Source organism: Quercus robur, chromosome 8, assembly GCF_932294415.1.
Source record: "Quercus robur chromosome 8, dhQueRobu3.1, whole genome shotgun sequence".
Taxonomy (NCBI): Eukaryota; Viridiplantae; Streptophyta; class Magnoliopsida; order Fagales; family Fagaceae; genus Quercus; species Quercus robur.
In genome coordinates, this window is record NC_065541.1 from 54,019,217 (window position 1) to 54,028,239 (window position 9,023).

The 9,023-nt window shown below is 32.1% G+C and overlaps 1 long non-coding RNA gene across 1 annotated transcript; it reads left to right on the forward strand.

The window, feature by feature from the left end:
• The first annotated feature begins 7,258 nt into the window (after positions 1-7,258).
• LOC126694038 (uncharacterized) lies at positions 7,259-8,286 on the forward strand. Its single transcript, XR_007645590.1, has 2 exons — positions 7,259-7,519; positions 7,879-8,286. It is a non-coding gene; the product is annotated as an uncharacterized LOC126694038 (long non-coding RNA).
• Positions 8,287-9,023: the final 737 nt, after the last annotated feature.

The window sequence follows — 9,023 nt, forward strand, 5'->3', positions numbered from 1 at the left end:
TTTTGTGATTTGAAATGAGATATTTTTGGGAGAAAGATTGTGAATTTGTTTGTATTTGTGTGTTTTATTTTTCTTTTTGTGGAATAATTGGGTTTTTGAATGATTATGATGGGGTTTAGGTTGTTAATTGTGTTTGTGTTTGATTCCTAAGAAAATGGAGGAATTAATCGAACTAACCGCACTGAACCAGTATGGTGCACCGCACCTTGTGTAGATTGGTGTCATACCATTCATAGGTGAGGTGTGGTACCACACTCTATAGGTATGGTGCAAAAAACTCTCCAATAAACACTCACCATGTTAGCAATTTATAACAAAAAAGTTTGTAACTTTGACATTTTCCTCCATTTAAAGGGCATAAAAAAAATTATAGATCTAAGATCTAAAACAAATTATACAAGCCTCAAAAAATTAAACCAATAACAAAAATTCCCAATAGAAAAACTTAAAAAAAAAAAAAAAAATCCTAGCCAACAAATTTTACCCAAAACAAATGTCTTTTAAAAATTTTTAAACAAAATAATTTTATTCTTACCCAATAGAAGACACACCGATATCTAGCCCAATACCTCCCTCTTTCACCTCCCCAATGCGCATGTTTCTAATTAAATATCTACTCTAATACATGTTAGCCCATGCATTAATTATTACAATTAAAAAGAATAAAATGTTGTCTTTCATTTTCAATGTGAGATTAAATATTTCACTAACTTCTTATATTAATTCTCATATCATTATAATTATGTTGTCATATTTATTTTAATTAAATAATATTAAAATAGACATAAATTTTTACGATATCTTATACATGCAAATGTGTTCATAGCATTTTTTTTAGAAGAATGTGTTCATTTTATTGATAGCTTGAATCTTTTTGGATTGACGACATAACTAAAAAACAAGTTCTTCGGAACACGTTAACATATACGATTATGGTACGTACGCGGCGGACCAATGAGAAGCTGAAAACGCATAGGTCACTGACGATTTTTTAAGGTCAGCTACAGGTCTGTGATCATTTTGCCATTGCCATTGGACAAACTTGTTCACGAAAAAAACTTGGGAAGTGACATTGCCGTGTCTCTTTGTGCTTACTGTACATTACTCAGATCCTACGCTACATTACTGTCTTCTTGTGCTGGTGGAATGCATTGCACTACAGGGCACACAGGCACGTAAAGTTTATCGGGTTAGACACAATGGACTTCCTTTTTGACCTTTATAGCAAGGGCACAGCAACTTCCGAGGAACAACAACGTTTTTATATTTACTACATACTATGAACCTGAAGAATGCTGACAAAAACTTATGTACCACTGCCACCTTTGCCCTACGCCTCCTATCTCAAAGTTATACTTTTGGTCTCTTTCCTTTGTCTCTTTTACCAAAGCCACTCGAACTTTTTTTTGAGGATTAAAGCCACTCGAACTTTGAATGACTAAAGGGAGGTGATATATCTAGATAGAGAAAAGGAAAGAGGACTCAATTTATCTTTTATGTCTGACCTTGCATGATTACCCTTTTGATAGCAAGTATAGACTATAGACTATGCAGCATGATTGATGGGCATTTGAGTAGTGTTACGTTCATAATATTTTCATAATAAATTCTATATAGCAAGTTGTTATTGGGTTCTAATCTTGGTCGTTTATCACTGAAATTACTCTTTTATCTATCAATAATAGTTAATAACAATTTTTCACTTAAAATTTGTTGTGAAATTGTTATGAAGATATATATTGTGAACGTAACATTTCTCTTAAAATTTAAGTTCAATGGAGAGTCCTCTTCCTTTCAATCATCTTTTAAGTTTTAATTCAATTGAAGTTAGATTTATCAAAAGACATATGCTTACTATATGTGATTTGATTTGTTTCACTTGACTTAGTCTAATAAAAGCTCTAACCAACTTAATTTGAATATTTAAATCTATGAAATCGAACATTTTATTATTATTTCATATTAAAAATTAACAGCAAAGTGAAATTTATCTATACAATCAAATGAAAATTGTACAATCCATAAGATTAGGCAAGCCAGTAAAACACATAGTTCTTCTACAACCATAACAAAATCATACAATATCATAACAAATTGAATTGTCTTCCTTTTTACATGCAATACATGCAACTCTCACAAAATTAGAATATATGAAGATACTTGAATTTAAAATTAAAAAATAGTAAAACAAATGGAAAGCATTATGGTTCTTAACAAGGATGGAACCCAATTTTTTTTTTGGGGCACCAAAGATTAAAAAAAAATAAATTTAGAATTCAAGAATGAAAAAATCACATTCAAAGAATCTACATATCAAACAAATGTTACAAATATTTTGTCATCTTATATCCAATATTCTTCTAATACATTAAAAAAAGAAAAAACTCACATTCAAACTTCACAAGTCATAGACAATCGATCAAACTTATTACCCTCATAAGTTAAGAGCAAGCTTTACTGTATATAAAGAAGGAATTAGAGAGAAAAAAAATTGATAAAAATTTATGGAATTGGATATGGAAAACACCATGTCCACACAAAATATTTAAATTTTTATATGGAAATGCACCCATATAAATCTTGAAAGCACTTTACATGTCATTTGAGACTACTCTTGGGTAAAGAAATTCTTGATTGCTCTCCCGGGACAACTAGAAATACACACACACACATATAAATTCTAGCAGAATAGTTACATGAAAAATTAACTAATATATCTTCTAGCTCTTTTCAAATGATGCCTTGGAATATTCAATTTGCTTATGGAATTTGGCAACTTTTGCTAGCTAGGAATAATAGGATATTCAACCCTCCTTTTGAAACACTAAACCAGCTAATGCACAAAACTTTACATTTAGCTGCAAAATTTTATCATCTTGCATACAATAGGAAAACAAAAGGAACAAAAGTCACTAAAATAATATCTTGGCGTCCTCCACAAACCCTATTTGTTACTTTAATTATAACCCTGGTAAAGCAGGAGATGGAGATGTATTAAGAGATAGCAAGGGAAGATGGATAAAAAGTTTCTTAATTCATATAGGCATTGCAACAAATAATATGGAAGAAATATGGGCTATTAGATATGGTTTAAAAATGGCTTGGGAGTTTGGATATAAACATATAAACCTAGAAATTAACTCTCAAATTGTCTTCAATTAGCTAATAACATATGATGTTTTAGCATTAGAACTTTCTATTATGATTTTGGATTGCAGGATGCTGCTCAACCAAGAATGGATTGTCCTTCTACATTATGTCTTCCATGAAGCAAATGACGTGGTAGATGAACAAGTAAAGAGGGGACGGGAGCACCAATGTAGTTTCAAAGAAAATAATAAATATCCAAATTTTGTTTATGTAAAATATGTATGTGATATTTTGAAAATAGGCGCTTCTCGTGAGTGCCCATGGACAATATTTGTAACAATGCTCCTTAGTTAATAAATAAATAATATTTCTTATTAGAAAAAAGAGTATTTAAAAAATAATAATAAGAAGGAGAAGTTGTTTAAATAGATAGAGCCCATCCCAAACTCTTTTTATAAACAAAATTATGTTATAGAGTATTTAGATTTAATTTTACATTTTTTTTTTCTTCTAAATTGCCTCTTCAAAAAGTCACTTTATTTACTTTAGCTATCTACTTTTACAATACAACGTACATTTCATTATTCATTTTAAATATATTATGTTAAAATAATCTAAAATAATTATTTATCTATAATTTTTCTACATGCACAGAAGCAATTGCACAAAAAAAAAAAAAAAAAAAAAAAAAAAAAAAACCTATGCCCACCCAACCACTCAATTACGCAGAACCACCACAACACCACCCACGGCTAGAAGCACCACCACAATGCCATTCACCGATGGTGTCGCTGCTTGTGAGAGTGATAGAGAGTCCAATAGAGATCCAGATTGTGAAGAGACAAGGAGAGAGTTATGGGTTTTTTACTCAAATGTGAGAGAGAGAGAGAGAGAGAGAGAGAGAGAGAGTTTTGAATATTTTTAATCTCTTATTTCTTGGTTTGTCTTAATTTTCTGTTAATTTTAGTGGGACTGTCATGAGCTTGCTGGCCATCTTCTGAGATCCCTTTGGACACTTCGAATCCATAAATAAGCAATAAGTGGATGCCGATACGTGTAAGAACTTTGTTCATGGGAAGATATTCTATTTATTTCGAAAATACAATTCATCTAATCAACAAATTGTGTAAATTGATTCGTTTGGTAAACATACAAGATTAATTTCCTTTAATGAATCACAAAACAAGATTTGATTGATGAAGATGATTAAAACCCTCTTAAGGGGGATTTCATGATATGATTTATCTGCTCCACGAGGTTATCTTGAAGAAATAAAAGAACCCCACTGATTAATGGATTCTTAACTGGAAATTTGAAAGTTACTTTGAATAATGAGAAAAAGATATTTGTTCATGGTTCTGTTCAATGCATAAATATCATTTTAAGAACCATGATAATATTCTTAGGAACCTAAGGCACTGAGGAAGTCTAGAGGCACAAAAAACTTAATATCTGCTAATGTGACAAATTGTAAATAGTAAGTAAAAAAAGTAATGTCAGTAGTTATTCTAGAAGGAAATCAGAAAGAAAATTGCTAACTTAGTACGCGTGAAAAAAGATTGTCAATTTTTTGTGTGTTAATCTATTATTCCCAAGGCCGGTAACAAACTATAGAAGAGAAAGGTCATGATTTGATACCATCTTAAAGTGGGGTCACTTCTTTTGGGATAAGACACTTCAAAAACAAAACTTCTTTTGGTATAAGACGGTCAAAAAGGCTCATCTCACTATCTTAGCATCTCAAAAGTTTTGCCTTCCAAAAGATCTGCCTTTAATATAACTATAAATGATAGTACACTTAATTAACCACACATCTGATCTTTAATTACTAGAGAAGAAGGTGAGTAAGTTTGGGGGTCTTACATAGACTTGGCAAAATTTGATCCAAACCCATTAATCCAATATGACCTTGAAAATGGATATAGAATCGATATTTTTGGATCTATAGGAAAAATGGTTTAACTTATAGCCAATTCTAATGAAATGCTCAGTTAGACCCATTTTTTAAAGAAGGGAACTTATTTGGAAAAAATAAAACAAATTTTTATTTGAAAGTAATATGCATAGTTGAATTATTTCTCTCGGTGAAAAGAGGATTATAATCGTTTTGCTAATTTTTCATTATTGGCACTTGATCTCTAGCTTGAGCATTTCTTTACTTAGTTTTGATTTGCACTCAAAGTTAGTTATATGACTTTGAATGTAATATTTAATACATATAATAGTCATAATTAAAAAAAAATTAATTCTTTATTGACTCATTTTCATTGTATTCTAAATTTATATTAGAAGTTTGTATTTTAGATTAAAATATTGGCAAAATTATTCGTCAATTTAAGATGCAATTTTCAAGTAAGATTATTTTAACTATTGGATCTACCACATACTAACATTGAGTAAATTGAGAAACAATTCATATATATATATATATATATTACCTATTTTGTTATGTTTTATTTTTAACACATTGTTTGTTTAGTTATCTTTCTAGGTAAATTAACTTTATAATTATTTTATATGCAACAGGTGTACCTGATGAGATTGATAACTAAATATGATCCAACAAATTTTTTGTTGTGTGTGTGGTGATGATAAGATTTGTGAAATTTGGTGTAAACTTAAAAATTTATGTATATATTATTTAACTTTTATTTTTGATTATTTTGTTGTTTATTCTCTGATTTTTATTGAAAGAGAGATAAAATTCAAAATATATTGAGCCAGCATTGTTTATAGTTAACCAACAAGATACACTGAGCATTAACATCAAGCTATGTCAATGTTGTTTTTATCCTAAATTTAGCTAACCCAGTCCAAAAATACACGCCATTAGGATTGCCACCACCAAACCAATTTTTTTTTTAAAAGAAAAATTAAATCTACAATCTCCCCAGGTTGGGGAGGTATTGTAGCTTACCAAAAACACACACACACTCTCTCTCTCTCTCTCCCCCAAAGTTCTCACACTGCTATTGGTCATCGACCTTGATCAAATATTAGGGGGTCCTATTTTTTGAGGAGAAAGGTGAGGAAGGCAAATCAAGTTTTTTCAAACTGAGGAAGATAGAAAATTTTGTCAACAAAAAGTAATTTTTGAATATAAATTTTGTTAGTGAATTTGTGATTAATGATTGGTGATTTGTGAATTGTTTAATTATGTGGAAGAAATACTGAAATTGCATTGTACATCTATAATAGGTTTAAAAAGACATGATCCCAAGTGGATATTTGGCATGTCCCCCCTCTTCCAAACTAGAAGTGGTGAGAGAGAAGATGTTAAAATGGCAAAAGGCGTGGAAGAAATAAAAGAAATATTTGAATAGAATAGAGAAATAAATAGAGTCTAATTGTTTTGAATTGGAAAAATACGATGATAGTTTAGTCGATTCAAGCTTATTAGCTTCTTGAACATAAGAGAGAGAGACATTTGAAGGTTAATTTTTTACTCGTCTCTTACTATTCATTTCTCCTCTTAAATAGTAATACGTACAAGCAACACATTAGGAAATTAAGTTCAAAATACAAACTAATTCAAATTACTAACTGATACTCAAATGAGTCAAATAACAACTAAGAAAATCTAATCCTTTCACATCCTACATGATAAGAAGAGCTTTTATTGCTAAGTCCTATCACTAATAATCCTACTGGACCAAGCCAACCTTCATCACTTATCCTAACATAAGACCAGGTCATAACATTCCCTTCCTTATAAGGTGATGGACCAATACCTTAATGCCATTTTGGTCACTATGTTTATGCACTTCTTTTTGACAAGCAGCCCCGAGTGAATGAAAGTTTTTTAATTGTTGGTAATTCTTGGGATAGGACATTTGTTGGATCTAATGTCTTTGGTTGTTCTTGGATCTCTGGCATGCATGTAAGAGCAACCGCATCAGTCCATGCAAATTTTTTGTCTATTTTGCAAGAAAAACCTACTTTTTCTATTTTACACACCCATTTTTACAAAACACCCATATCAGTTTGTCTATTCTATCATTTATTTTATTTAAATAATAATTTTTATCACTTTTTTATTATTATTTCCCACCGGTCCCACCACCTCACCAAACTCTTCAAAATATCTTTGATACTCTCTATCTCTTTATTTTCCACCTTCTTCTTGTTTCTTGTTTCTTCTTTTTTTCTTTTCCTTCTCCTTCTTACATCTTCGGCATCTTCATCTTCTTCTTCTCATTCTCATTCTTTTTTTTTCTTTTTCTTTTTCTATTTGAGTTTGATTATGGCTAGTGATTTTGGGTACGCAATTTTGGTGGTGATTTTGCGCAGATTTTTCCACTACATGGATGGTGATTTTAGGGCTCTCCATTGACTGGTCCTGCTGCTACTTCTTCTTCTTCAACACCTTGTTCTTCTTGCTGATCCACTCGCAGATCCAAGCACCGATCCACTTTCTCTGTCTCTGTTGGTGTGTGGGTGTGTTTGGTTTTGTGGTGTCTGTGGTTGATTTTTGATTTTTGTGGTTGATTTTTGATTTTGTGTCTGTGGGAGTGTGTGCATCAGAGGAAGAAGAAGATGATGAGGGCGTTAGTTTTGTAGATGGAGAAGAGAGAGAAAAAAAAGGAGCGAAATTAGAAATTATTAAAATAATGTATAGAAGAGCTACAGTAACCGTGCATAATGCACGGTTACTGTAGCACTTGTGTATTTATGCACAATTTTACACCCACTGATGTTGGTGTTTTTTTGGTCAAAATGTGTAAAATGGGTTACTTTTTGTATTTTGCAAGATTATCCATAGACTGATGCGGTTGCTCTAATTCACAGGTTCTTGCATCTTTGACTCTTGAGTGGGAGCTTCCATTGGTGCTTCATTAATTGGTGTTCGAAATTGATATTATAGTGCGCATAGGAACTCCATCCACTTGGTGCATTGATAGGAGTTGTATTGACTTGATAGAAGTATGTGGTGAGAGTGTGTGTGTGTGTGTGTGTGTGTGTGTGTGTGTATTGAGCTTCTATGTGTGCATATACATGTATGTTAGTGCTGAGCATATTAATTGGAAGTTAGTTATAGGAAGTTAGTTACTATGCTAGCTGTATGTGCTAGCTAAGGGTGGGCTGATGAGTTTAACTGATTGTAACTACTAGATTGTATTGCACTAAGCTGTATATAAGGTAAAGAAGGGTGTATGAGAAGTTTAAGCAGAAATAATACCAATTTTCCTTGACTCATTCTTCCTAATCTCTCAATCTCTCTCTGATCTTCCTATTCTCTATTCTCTTTCCTTGGAGGTTGGTTTCCTTGAAACAACCCTTGAACACAATCACCTTTCCCTGAGCTGATTCTATCAATTTGGTTTCAGAGCCTACTTTGTCTTCATGGCAGAAACACGATCCTTGACTGCTCTCAATGAGAAATACAATACTCTTTCATCCACTTATGACCAACATGAACAAGAAATTTGAGGCATTCATCAGAAATTAGATGCTATGACCTTGGTGTTACAGACATTGACAGAAACTGTGCAAGGACTCATTGAAACTGGGAATCAATGGCAACATGGGACTGCACCTTCATCTTTAGCAACTACCACAACATTGTTGGACTCACTCATAGCAGTTCCAAAGACAGTGAGATAGGAATTCCCATGGTTCAGAGGAGAAAACCCCTCAGGTTGGGTCTATAAGGCTTACCAGTTCTTCCAATTGTACAACACTCCTATCAATCAAAGGATTCTTCTAGCTTCTTATCACATGGAGGATGAAGCTTTGATCTGGTTTCAAGAAGTTGAGGAAATGGGGAAATTTACTAGTTGGGAAGCCTTTGTGAGAGCTTTACATATCAGATTTGGAGCTTTGGCCTATGATGATCCGATGGAAGCATTAACAAAGTTAAGGCTGGTCAGTTCTGTTTCTTCCTACAAGGCTCAGTTTGAAGCTTTATCAAATAGGATCAAGGAATTGTTTGA